The sequence below is a fragment of the Vombatus ursinus genome, unplaced genomic scaffold (assembly GCF_900497805.2).
Source record: "Vombatus ursinus unplaced genomic scaffold, bare-nosed wombat genome assembly UNPS02014594.1, whole genome shotgun sequence".
Classification (NCBI taxonomy): domain Eukaryota; kingdom Metazoa; phylum Chordata; class Mammalia; order Diprotodontia; family Vombatidae; genus Vombatus; species Vombatus ursinus.
In genome coordinates this window covers 73,933-87,496 of record NW_020954372.1, presented here as the reverse complement: position 1 = coordinate 87,496, position 13,564 = coordinate 73,933, and the positions used below count along the sequence as shown (strand labels likewise).

Genomic DNA, 13,564 nt, shown 5'->3' with positions numbered 1-13,564 from the left:
GAGCAAAGAGCAACAGAGCCCCTCACAGAAGAAACTGTGTGGTGAGTCCAGTGGAGTAATGTGCCAAGTGTCCAGCCTAATGGGAGCAGTTTGACGCCATCACCAGAAGTATCATTGGAGGTGTGAATTGCCCCTCCATGATTGTCACCCTATGTGGGCTCTTCTTGTGTGATTAGTGGAGATTCTCTTTCCCCACCCTTATCCCCCCCCCCACAGTGGGGATGTATTTTTGGCAAAGTGAGCTCTATGCATATTATGGGGAAATGTTCTATTGCAGATTTTATTCTTCTATTTTATTAAATGCCTTTGCTCTGAACAATTTGCATCCTTTGAGTAGAGAAAAATGGGGGCTCCTGAGCTCTCATTTTGTGTCTGTGGATACACGGAGTATCTTGAAGGTGGGACAGGTATTCTGGGGACCCTAAATGGAAGAAGAGGTGCCGTAGATGCTCCTTGTTATTAAACAGATGTCTAGTGAACATCTAGAAAAGGGAATGGTGAAGAGAAAAAAAATCAGTATGACTTCATCGAAAATAGGCCAAGCTAGACTAACTTCATTTCCATTTTTGACAGGGTTGCTGAAATGGCGAATGTGGTAGTTCTAGTTTACCTAGATTTCTCCAAAATATTTGGTAAATTATTTAGTACTCTTTTTATAGAAATGGTATGGAGATGTGGCCCAGATGATAGTGAAATTAGACCTGGAATTGACTGAATGATTGGAGTAGAAGGGTTCCATGTGAACTGGGAAGGAGGTCTCTAGTGGAATGCCTGAAAGGTTTGTCATTGGTCCTTTGCTGCTTAATGCTTTTATCAGTGACTTGGACAAAGGGCATAGATGGCATCCTTATCATATTTGCAGATGGCCTAGAACTGGATGAGAGAGTTAAGATTCAGAAAGACCTTAAAAGGCTAAAGAATTGTGCAAAATCTAATAGCATGAAATTTAATTGGGACAAATACTAAATCTTGCACTTGGATTTAAGGAGTCAACTTTATAAGTATAATATGGAGGGAAGCAAAGTTCTGTGGTGATTTGTTAACTAAAAGATTCGGGGGGTTTTGTGGACTATGAGCTCAGTTTGAGGCAAAAGTAGGATATCAAAACACCAAACCACAATTGGAATCTTGATCTGCATTCAGGGAAGCTGGCTTCTAAGAAGAAGGAGGTAATAGGCCATCCATGCTTTACACAAGGACTTGCCTGTCCCTGTCCACCTGCTAGTGCCTTTTCCCTGAAATTACTTTGTTTTTAATTTCTATATAATTTATACATATAAAATTTATATATTTTGTACCCACACATGGACACAGAGACACAGAAAAAGAGACCCACACTCTCTCACAAACACGTAACATATATGTGTATGCCGGACACTTAGCACATTGCTCCACTGGACTCACCATACATAGAATATATATGTATATGTATATGTTGTCTTCCATGATGGAATATATACTCTTCAAAGGAAGAGATTGGTTGGTTTTTGAGTATCCCTAGTTCCTAGCACAGTGTCTGATACATAGTAGGTGCTTAATAAATGTTTGTTGTTTCATTCTTTGATATTTAGGGGCATGTGGGCCTTTCAGTATTCATCAGATAATATCACAGACATGACTGTCTCCCTTTGCTAATGTTTGAGCTTGGCAGGGAAAATATAACTGGGTATAGAACTTGACCTATGATATTTGGTGGCATTTGCCATACGTTGGTGGTAGAGGGACACCTAATAATCTTTACGTCACAGATCTAATACCCAACAGAGTCTGTCTTTTTCTCCACTGTCACACTGAAGCCATCCTCTCCTCTTAATTATGGTCCCAAATATATTGGTCTGCTTTCCAAAGTCTCCACTGTGTGACATTCACCTGCCCTTTCTTGCTCTACACTCTCTTGCAAACAGGCACCTGGATTGTATCTTATAGCAATCCCTGACTTTCCTATGCTGCTCTGTGCACAACACTCAGGCCATCCCTCAAGGCAGTCATTGACATCCCGGCCTTGAGGAACTTCCTCAGTCTAGTTCCACAGCCTCTCCCCTGAAGCAACTGCTTCACCTAGCAGTTCCTGCACAGGGCTGGAGATGTGGAGGAAATTTTCCTGTTCCTTTAATTGCTCAACACAGCTCTTATCCTCTCAGTGAATTTGTGCTGGGTCACAAGAGCTCAGCTCCATGGAACTGTCCCTTGCAAAATGCTGATCTGGCTTGGGGGTCTTATCCTCCCAATTCCTCTTATCCAGCTTACTGAAAATATCCCCCTTATATGGAGCCCTCCATGTCCTTCTAGGGAAGGTAGTGAGGGCCTCTCTACAGGTACAGGTGTGTCTGGTGGAACTCCTCTGGTGGGTGGAAGGGAATGCTGTACATTGTACTAGGTTGCTTCTACTGCATCAAATAGTGCCAGCATCCCTGATCCAGTTTGAGAGGTTCAGGGACCCCCGAAGGACCGAAGTACAAGACAGGGTCATCTGGAATGAATTTACAGATTCAGACATTCTTTAAGTCAAGTTGGCAAAGGTTTATTATAACACCAGTATGGTGGGCAGAACTTAAGGGATTCTGCCATGGTGGGCAGGGCTCCTCAGGGAACTTGCAACCTAACAGGAATGGTGCTAAAGCTTATATAGGAAGAGTAGTGGATTATGTGCCAAGTATGCTAATTAAGTGATAACATACAATCTTAGTCACAGGTGTTATTTACTACTGGAAATTGGGGAGGAAGGTTTCTAAGGGCTGTATTTTTAGTCTGCTATGTCTGTGACAAGATACCCTTGGGAGCTGATGTCTATAACTTGACCTCTTGATTGTATAGGGTGACTGTGGGAATCAGTACATGATAGTTTTGTTGATACAAGATAGTACAAGGGAAATTCTACAGAGGTCAGCTTGTTCTTGTAATAGGGAGAGATAGTGAGATAGTTTACTTCACTGGGCCCACTCATGAGTTATTGCCAGAGATAGGGTCTGAGATAGCCCAAAGACTAGGGATAAAATTGTCAGGGACAGTGTTTTGAGGCTAGGCAGAAATATGATCTTGGAAATGGGATCTGAATACAAGCACCCAAGTATCCCTTCATTCCCCCCTTAAACAGATGGTACCCAAAATCTTTTGGAGTAATAAGAGACGAAGGTCTCGACTTCTGAAACTACTTCATGCTGAGAATGGACGTAGAGCTGTCCCTGCCTCATAGGGTCCCTGCCCCGTTGAAGGGGTTGGTTCTTTAGCCAGTATCCGGAACTTGGCCAGGTCCAGAAGGTAGTGGGTGGTGGTCTTGGACAGAGGTTGGTACTCAGCCTAAGCAGTCATCTGCAAGTGGAGTGCACTGAGCCTAAAGGAGACAAACCTGTCAAGGAGATTAAAGAAACAAGGGCCAAAAAGGAGTGAGTAGGAGGAAAATGACCAGAAGTGGGGTAAGTATGGGCTGTCCTTCTGACAGAGCTATCTGAAATTTGATTGAGCTATTGTCTTTCAAACCAAGCTACATAATTTTCCTTTCTTCTTAAAATACTGTCAAACTTCCTCACACCCTCTCAACATACTTAAACCATCTGAAACTGACACAAAGGTACCCAGAGCAACTATCCATGGACAACAGGAGGGGCTTGGATGTCCCCCGTTTGTCCCCAGACCTTCTTATCTGCCTTCCATATTTTCTTTTTCTTTTCTTTTCTTTTTTTTTTTTGATGAGGCAATTGGGGTTAAGTTACTTGCCCAGAGTCACACAGCTAGTAAGTGTTATGTGTCTGAGGCCGGATTTGAACTCAAGGCCTCCTGACTCCAGGGCTGGCGCTCTACTGCTGTGCCACCTAGCTGCCCTTGCTTTCCATATTTTCAATCAAACCTTTATTTATCTTTCCAAATCTTGTGAACACATTATTCAGACCACTCAACTTTCCTTTACATTTCAACCATAACACAAGATAGCTCATAAGTTGTTACTCTGCACTAACATAACTGTATTGCTTTAAGCAAGAGGTTCCTCACTTTACCCTCAGAACTGAATAGATATGCAACCTTGTTTCACAAGTTTGCTTATCCTCCTCTAATTATATTCACTCTGGAAGAGAGAGATACTTCAGAAATTGAATCTTTTACATACAAGTTCAAACACTAATTTAACTCTTGTTTAGGTTGTGGAATGAGTATAAATTCAGATCAAAATAGCTTGATCTCACATACTTACATTGTGCTCATGTCTTTTACTGACCACTTGCTCTGATCAGAGAAATTTGTTGTAAAAGGAAAAAGCAGGGACATGTGACATGCCAGATATGACAGGATAAAACACCCGTAGCTCTGTTTGAATTCAGGTGAGAGTCACAGTTCTGCAATCATGCAGTATCAATTCCACCTCATAGCCAGACTCAGGAATAGTCAGATGGGAAAAATTCCTTCTCAAAGGAACACAATGGGGAAACTGAGCCAGGAGGATCCCATCCTAGATTGAGGTTAAGATTGTCCTCATGGCTTTTTCCCAGATGCAGATCTCCACCCGTTAACAGTACAGGGTCACATTCCCTCTGAGTAGCTTGTGGCATTTCTCTCAGATACTGATTTAATACAGACAACTATACCCAAATTCAAACTCAAAACAAAATTAGTTACAGTCCCAAGAGCCTTTTACCTCAAACAGCAAGTTTCACTAATCACTGCTTAGAACCAGATAGTTATTTTTTACTCTCATGGAGTTGCAATAAAAAATAAAAAATTACCAGGACTCACATACATAAGGGATTCCCTTGAACATCTTTAATGTCTCAAGTTTAAACTTGTCCTGGTGTAAAAGCCAATCGTTAGAAATCTTTTCTACCTATTGTACGTAAACTTGCAACTTCTCAGCAAGCCAAGTTTATTGTTTAGGAACTCCATAACCCAAACAAGTTCTTTTCCCAGGGCTGATGACCTTGCCCACACAGATGGTTTCCCGGGACCTAGTAAGTTTACAAAATAAGGGAATCAGCATTGGACCCCAGGGAGGGGCTGATCCTGGTGCCCCTGCCTGCCGACCCCCATACCCTAAGGAGAACTGTTCTGAATGGGCAGAACCAATCTGGATAAGGCTTTCACCCAATTCCCTCCTTTTCACACACAGTAATCAATCAACAATTTTAGGTTTTAACATTAAAACAGTAACAACAAATAACTTAGTTAACAATCTCACAACTTTCATAAGTGATAGTCAAACTGTTTAGCTGTAACCTCATTAACTACAGGGAAAGGTGGAAATATCTGGTTTTCTAAATGGCAGTTATAAAACATAAGACAGGGTAAGCAGGGCTGATAAAGTAACATAACTGGTTTTACACAATTTTTCTACCATCTTTTAGTTTCTTTCAGTTCATACTTTAATACCATCCAAATTATGAAAAGTTGCCTGACATAACTGATACAAAAGTTTACCAATTTGAAACAACATTATGTGTTTAAAACTTGAAACAAACACATTAGAGTCACAGTCAGGTGACCCTAATTCTGTTGAATGCATTTCCAAATTACCTTACATAGAAAATCAGGCATCTCATCACTATTGGCATTGTATACTGGTCACATCTAATTAAGAAACTAATATTAATAGTTAACATTTATAGTGTGCCCTCTGCCAGGCATTGTGTTAGGTACCTTCCAATCATGTGAGGTAAACTAAGGTAACTTGCTTAATGTCACCTAGTTAACAAATTTCGGATCCATGCATTTTCTCAGTTTGCCTTAGTGCCAGATAGTATAATAAATTCTAACTTATCTTAAGCATCAAATTAGGAGTGACACCTTTTACTTAAAATAGGACCAGAATGAATTCAATTACCTTTTGGTTGTGTTCTGGTACACAAAACTTTTCTCTTTTATGTGAGGCAGGAAAGGTTAAGTGGTAGTCAAGCTTCCTCTCTTTGATCTGAGAGGAAAAAGTACCCCCTTTCTCTCTTGTGTCTCCATCCATATTCAAAACTTGGCCAGAGGAATAGAGAGAGAGAGGAGAATTTTTTTAGCAACAATTTTCTAAAAGTTTCCAAACCTTTTACTCCCAAATCTGTAGAGTTTCCCTGGTACTATCTTGTATCAACAAAACTATCATGTATTGATGCCCACAGTTATCATATGCAATCAGGAGGTCAAGTTATATACATCAACTCCCAAGGCTATCTTGTTACAGACATAGCAGACTAAAAGTACAGCCCTTAGAACAACCCCCCCCCCCCCCGTTTCCAATAGTAAATAATTTCTTAAACTTTCTTGCCTTTCCTTTTACCTACTTATCCCTCTGGGGGACTTTGATTAAAATCCCCTTTAAAACTGCACATATCTTATTTCTTTCTAATTCTGATCTGACACTTCTTTTACCCTCCTTGATTTGCCTTTACCAATCATATAACCTAAATAATAAAGCATTTTCCTCTCTCTTTCTCTCTCCCATTCACCCGCTTCTCTGAGGCTGCTGCAGTCAGGGAGGGAAGGAGAGTGGTAGAGAAAGAGAAAGCAGCATTTCAAGCAAAGTCCAGCTGCAACCCTTGGAGGCTGCTCTTGCTGGCTGGCTGCATTTTAAACCTTACGGGGTGTCAGATTACATACAGACACTCACTTGCACTACACAGAGTCACAAACACAGAACAGATACAGACAGGATGATACGGATAATGACAGGGAAAATCCAAAAGCTCAAAGAGCCTTGGCAGAAATCCCCTGCAGAAATCAGACAAATTTTTCATGGTCCTCCAGATCGTATAGAGATCAGGCAGAATGTTCCTTTTTAAGGTCTTGGAGACCGAGCTTTTTCCAGTTCTATAAAAGATAACCTAGGGGTGAACCTCGGGGTTAGAGGGAGATTGGCCCATCCTTTTTATTGCCTATAAGCCTGTAGATAAAGGGAAACCAATAAGCATCTGTAGGCACTCGCTTCAACCAATATCCTGGAGAGGGAGAAAATAACCTGCAGATTTTCCCAAGCAGGATATCCTTTGTCAAGAGGGAATTCTGCCACAGCTTGTTGCAGGCTTGACCCAAAGCCCCCTGCAAGCCTTCCTAGGTGCTTGAGGGGTGACCCAACTATAGGGCGAGGGGAGGGGAGGCTTACCTTGACTTGGAGAAGGCTTGAGGTCTCAGACAGGTCCCTGTTTGCGTGCCAAAAGAAATGATGAGGTTTGAGAGGTTCCAGGATTCCCCCCCTCCCCCAAGGACTGAAGTACAGGACAGGGTCATCTGGAATGAATTCACAGATTCAAGCATTCTTTAAGTCAGGTTGGCAAAGGTTTATTTTAACACTGGTATGATGGGCAAAGCTCCTTAAGGGATTCTGCAATGGTGGGCAGAGCTCCTTAGGGAACTTGCAGCCTGACAGGAATGATGCCAAAGCTTATATAGAAAAAGTGGTGAATTATGTGCCAAGTTTGCTAATTAAGTCATAACATACAACCTTAGTCACAGGTGTTATTTACTATTGGAAACCTGGGAGGGTGGGGTTTCTAAGGGCTGTATTTTTAGTCTGCTATGTCTGTGACAAGATACCCTTGGGAGCTGATGTCTATAACTTGACCTCTTGATTGTATAGGGTGACTGTGGGAATCAGTACATGATAGTTTTGTTGATACAAGATAGTACAAGGGAAATTCTACAGAGGTCAGCTTGTTCTTGTAATAGGGAGAGATAGTGAGATAGTTTACTTCACTGGGCCCACTCATGAGTTATTGCCAGAGATAGGGTCTGAGATAGCCCAAAAGCTGGGGATAAAATTGTCAGAGATAGTGTTTTGAGGCTAGGCAGAAATATGATCTTGGAAGTGGAGTCTTGAGTATAAGCACCCCATCATCCCCACTTTAAAAATCAGGTTATACCATTTACTCATGTTCCCATCTTGTCCCATTCCACAGTGGGTAGATTATTCTTACTGTTACTGCAGGGATTTGCATTGTGTACCCACTAGCTTGAGATATGAATCATGAATAAAAGTGATAAAACTGTCAATCCTGGGGGATCCTAACTAGGAGGGTGATAGTGTGTCCAGTTGCTGAATGAAATGAAATGAGATACCATATGTAAAGTGGCTTCTACTGCTCTCATTACTGAATTGGGGTGAAAGCTCTTGAATATGTATGATCTAAAACATGGAAGGATCAGGGTGCTTGCAGAGATATGTGTGATTTTGATAGACCCAGTCACAAGGTTCCCACAACAAGTTGTTTGATATTGATTGTCTTCCCATTGCTTCCCCTAGACCTGTGCTGCCTTAATGCTGAGCAGCCCAGATTCCCTTTTCCAGGTGTTATTCCCATTTCAGCAGGGCTGGCATCTGCTGCATCTCTGTGATCTTTGCCAGGTGTATGCATAGAGACACAGTGTGAGGCCTTTGAAAGGGTAAACTCCAGAGGGTGGAAGGTGATATGTCATTCTTGGCAATTTCTGTCACAGGCAAGAAGCCCTAGTCCTGCTACAAGGGTGCAGTATAACAATGGAGATACTCCTGTATATACTTGTATGTTGATTCTGTGTATACTCTGGCCTTTTGGGTATCCACAGTGATAGCAGTGACTTAACCTCTAACTGAAAATGTTTTATTGATGCTTTCAAGCAAACCAACTGAACCCCTTCTTAATGGAGGGGATTTCCCCAGTAGAATGCTTATGGGGCAACAAAATCAGGAGGGAGGTCCTGGCTAAAGACCTTAAGCAAATCCTTGTATTTTGGTGAGAATCCCCTCTCTCTGTTCCTAAAGGAAGTCTGCCTGGGTGAAACAACAGTCTCAGGTGTCTCCTAAGCCTCCCTTGGTGCCCCCCCGTCCCTCGATGGGGAAGCCTACCTTGGCTGGAGCTCCATACAGCACTTGTTTTATTTGGCCTGAACCACAGTAGCCCCAATACTACCTCAGCTACAGCTGTGCCTGGAACTCTCAGACTCATCCACCCATCCCTTAGAACCCTCTGCCTGCCAAATCAGGGGGAGCCTTTCCTGCTTCCCCTTCCCCCTCCCAGAAGATGGCCTTCTTAAAATAGCCACCCTCTTAGATAGGGCCTAGTGTAGAAAGGCCCTCTCCTATTTCTGCAAAAATGGACAAAAACAGATACTTTCCAAGTATCCTAACAAAAATCTACCTAATATTAAAACACAGAGATCAACACTTCTCATTAAAAGCGCATATTAAACAAGTTTAAAACTGATAGAATTACTTATGGAACACAGAGATGTAACACTTCACTTAGCAGTAGTGAAAGTAAGTTAAAAAAATTAAATAGATACTTACCCCTGGATGTGTCCAGTGTATCTGAAAGTGGTCAGTCTCTGGGGGAAGCCTATAAAATAGCAAAGATCCAAGAATGGAGTCCAGATGCACTCCATAAGTGACATTCCACAGGATTTCAACCACCTAGGTGTGTACAGGGAACCACGGAAAACATCCTTGTTAAGTGGGTTTGTTTATAGAAATGGAGGAGATTTCTGATGGCAATCCCACATCAGGTCACTGTCGGCAGAAATTTTAGATTGTATTTAAGGAGCCCAGATTGAGCAATCAGCACAGACCATGGAAGGAAATGGTAGAAATGAGCAACTTCACTGCGGTTTGTAAAACTTTAGTACCTAATGAATACTTAGCAAGACATGAACTGTTGGATAGAATTATCCCTCAGAAGCTCAGTATCTTTCAAAGGTGAACAGATGACAAATGTTCCTATAATAAATGGAGACCTTAGGATATCCTTGGAAATTCAAAAATAAATTGCCCTGGAATTGGAACATCGTCATGGAATAAAACTATCGGCCCCATCTCCTAGTCATGACATTGATCCATAAAAGTTCAAGAACGATGTTTTTAATAGCATAGCAAGTGTTCCTAATCTCTAAGCTGCATGGATGAAAAGCTTGCAACATATAGAAACCAAGGGGAAGAATTGAAAACCATGTGGGTACAGCATGAGGAGCATGTGATCCCCACAGTCCTGTCTCCTCCTGGAATTGTCCTAAAGATGCTTTCATGGAGCCTGCAGCAGATGAGTTAACTTCCCAGTATTTTTATTGAGTTACAAAAAGAGCAATTCTGTGCAATGATCTGAAGAATATTAAACGGAAAAGAATCAATAGTAGGATATATAAACTCTATCAAAAAGACTAACAGAGATGAATAATAATGATGATAATAATAACAAACACTTCTCTAGTGTGTCACGGTTTGAAAAGCACTTTGCCAACAACTCATTTGAACTTTACAACCACCCTGTAATTTACTTAGCATAGGTGTTATTATTACCCCCATTTTACAGATATGAAAACTGAGATTTAGAGAGTTTAAGTGGCTTGCCTATGGCCACACAATGAGTAAGGCAGACCTTTAGTCTAGGTCTTGTGACTCCAATTCGAGGTGTCTCTCCACTGTGCCAATTCACTAGTGGGAGGGCAGCTGGTGTTGGAGAGAATGAAACCCCAAATCTGATAGTTTTAGAAAGAAATGTATGAAGTCCCTTGGTAGAGGAGGCTAAGCAAGAAAGGAGGGTGTGGTTCCTTGTCCAGGCTCTGGAAGGTTTATATTACATAAGATTTAGACCAGGGTACCCACACATAAACAGCAAGGGGGGGGCAGATGAGCTGCCTCCCTTGGTGCCCCCCCTGTTCCTCCCTTCCCAGCCCTGCCTGTTCTTTGTCTCCTCCTGCCTGGAGAAAGGAGGCTGAGCCCTGCCCCTTCCCCAGACCCCTGCCCCCTTTCCTCCTCTACTCTGGGGGTTGTGAGGAATCCAAGTCTCATTCAAAGGTTGGTGGTTTGCATATGCTGCTGCAGTTCCTGTGTTCTTCCCTTTTGTGGAGCCCAGGATGGCCCTCCCTCGACCTCCCCCTTTCCCTCTTTGTCCTCCCCCTCCCAGTTTCTGTAAAGGGGCCCACCCTCAACAACCCCCTGCTGAGCTCAGCTGTTGCCCCCACCCTCAGCCCTAGCAGTCTGCCCTCAGGAACCTGGGAGCCTGGTCAACTCCGGGCCCACATCTAGGTGGAGGATGCTCCTGTGGGCCCCTCCCCTAGCCAGTTTGGGTGATAGGGGCAGAATGAAATGACTGGGGGGCTCCCTACTGCTCTGGGCCTGATGTTGGAGACCCTCTCCCTCCCTCTTCCCATCCCCCTCTGCTCTGGGAGGAGACTCGCTCTGCTCTGCAGTGATACCACCTTGCCTGCCACTTTCCACCCTCTCTTAAGTGTAAGTCTTTTTCTCTGGAGGAGGATGTGAGTGGGGCGAGCTGCTGGGGGTCTGCCTGCCTCTCACCTACTTCCCTTCTCCTTGTCCTCTGTACCACACTGCTTCCCTCCATTACCCCCATCTTCCAGACTGACTGATCCCAAGGGTCCTGCTATTACCTAAGTGGCTGTGAGTGAGGTTAAGTGCCCCCTCCCTTGCTCCTGCCTCAGCCCCTCCCTTTCTTCTTCTTCTCTTCCCCCCAATCTTTTCGTGAAGCCCATCCCCCCCATTGGCTTTGATTAGTGCCCAGGAGGATATGTGTGTAAGGATGGATGGACGGTCCTGAAAGTATCAATATCTTTCTTTATGAGTGTGTTGTACATGTAGGTAGTATCATTTATGTGTGTGTGTGGTGTGTGTGGATGTGTATATGTATGGGTGTGTGTGTGTTCAGGGGTGAACCTGCGTGTGCCTTCTCCTCCAGAGCTGCTCTTGCCTGGGGTTTCCTGCCTGCCCAGGGCTTTGTCTGGAGGGCTGGGGCTTGGCAGGTCGTGGGGTTGGGGGAGGAGGTCAGTAGAGAGAAGCCTTTGGGGACACTCCCTCCCTCCCCTTTTCTGGTGGACATTTCTATCCTTTGTTCCTTCCTTCCTCACATTCTTGATTTGGCCTCAGGGCTGGGGAGAGAGGAGTGTTTGGAAACTCTTCCCCTCGCCTTCTCCAGATCATCTCTTTTGTTTGGTGGCCTTTAATTATATAGGTATATTTGTTTTTTGTTCTGGTTTGAAACAGAACCTGGCGAAGGGGCCGTTTCCATGTACCTTGTTGTGGAACAAAAAGAGGGGACTATGTCTGAACCTGCGGATCTCTATGATTTGCACACTGAAAGAAAAGAGTTGTTTTAATGTGCACTTCTCTCATTATGAGGGATTTGGAGCATTTTGTCATAGGGCTATTGATAACTTGGATTTCTTCCTTTGAAAACTTCCTGTTCATATCCTTTGCCCTACTGGAGAATGGCTCTTAATCTTAGAAACTGGAATCAGTTCCTTCTATATCTTGCATATACAACAGTCCTTAGAGAACTTTGCTGCAAAGATGTTTTTCCTCACTTAACTGTTACCCTTCTCATTTTAACTGCATTGGATCAGTTTTTGCAAAAACATTTCAACTTTATAGAAGCAGAATCATCCATATTATTTTCTGTGATTCTCTCTGTTTATTGTTCTGTCATAACCTCTTTCCCTCTCCATAGCTGTGAAAAGTGATTTCCTCCTTGCTCCTCTAATTTGCTATTGATTCCTCCTTTACACCTAATTCATGTATCCATTTGTAGTTTAATTTCAAAGCTGGTATGAGGTGTTGATGTCCTATCAGATTTCTGGCTTTTCCCTTATCCTATCTGTTTTTTATTAATGAAATAGTGTTTCCTCCCCTGCCTCCCCCCAACTTCTGTCTTTGGATTTATTAAACACTTTTATTTTATTTATTTGCTTCTATACATTGCATACCTAGTCTTTTCCATTGATTAATTTTTCAGTTTTTAACAAGTTCAAATTGTTTTCTGGACAGCCAGGTATTCTGTGGAGCCTGAAATCAGGAAGACTCATCTCCTTGAGGTCAAACCTGGCCTCAGACACTTTTTTAGCTGTGTGACCCTTGTCAAGTCACTTGATCCAGTTTCCCTCAGTTCCTCATCTGTCAGATGAGCTGCAGAAGGAAATGGCAAACCACTCCAATATCTTTGCCAAGAAAACCACAAATGAGGTCAGCAGAAGTCAGACAGGACTAAACAACAACAACAATTGTTTTCATAATCACTGATCTGTTTCAGAGTTTGAGATCTGCTACTGATAATTACTAACCCTAAACCCCTTTCTTTTCTCCTTCCTCCCTATTATTTCCCTTGAGATATTTGACTTCTTTAAAAATTTTTTTTATGTTTTCTGTTTTTTACATCATCAAGGTATCCCATGTATCCCTCCCTCTCCCCATCCTCAAGGGCCATGCCATGTAACAAATTATATTTTTTGTTTTAGGGTAGAAAAGAAAAGCCAGCGCAACTGATCAATGCATTTGGGAAAAGGTATGCAATGTGTAACACCTGTGGACATCTTACCTCCTGGACAGGGTAGGGCGATGGTGTCTTCTCATGTTTCCTTTTCAGTCCCACTTGATCTTTAACATTTTGTTACAGGTACTTTTAATTTTTTGTATGTCATTTCCATTTCAATTATTGTAGTTACTGTGTGTGTATATACATATATTACGTATTTTTTTTTCTGTTTTCTTGGCTCTGCTTAATTCACTTTGAATCAATTCACAAAGATCTTTCCATACTTCTCTGTACTCATCCCATACATCATTTCTTACTGCATGGTAGCAGTATTCCATGACATTCGTGTTCCATGCCTTGTTCAGCCA

At 42.6% G+C, this 13,564-nt stretch overlaps 1 long non-coding RNA gene across 2 annotated transcripts in view; it reads left to right on the top strand.

The window, feature by feature from the left end:
* LOC114042541 overlaps positions 1-13,221 on the top strand; it is a 42,993-nt gene extending 29,772 nt beyond the window's left edge. For both annotated transcript variants that reach the window (XR_003568998.1, XR_003568999.1), the window contains exon 3: positions 13,180-13,221. This is a non-coding gene — a long non-coding RNA (uncharacterized LOC114042541). The remainder of the gene's footprint in view (positions 1-13,179) is intronic.
* Positions 13,222-13,564: the final 343 nt, after the last annotated feature.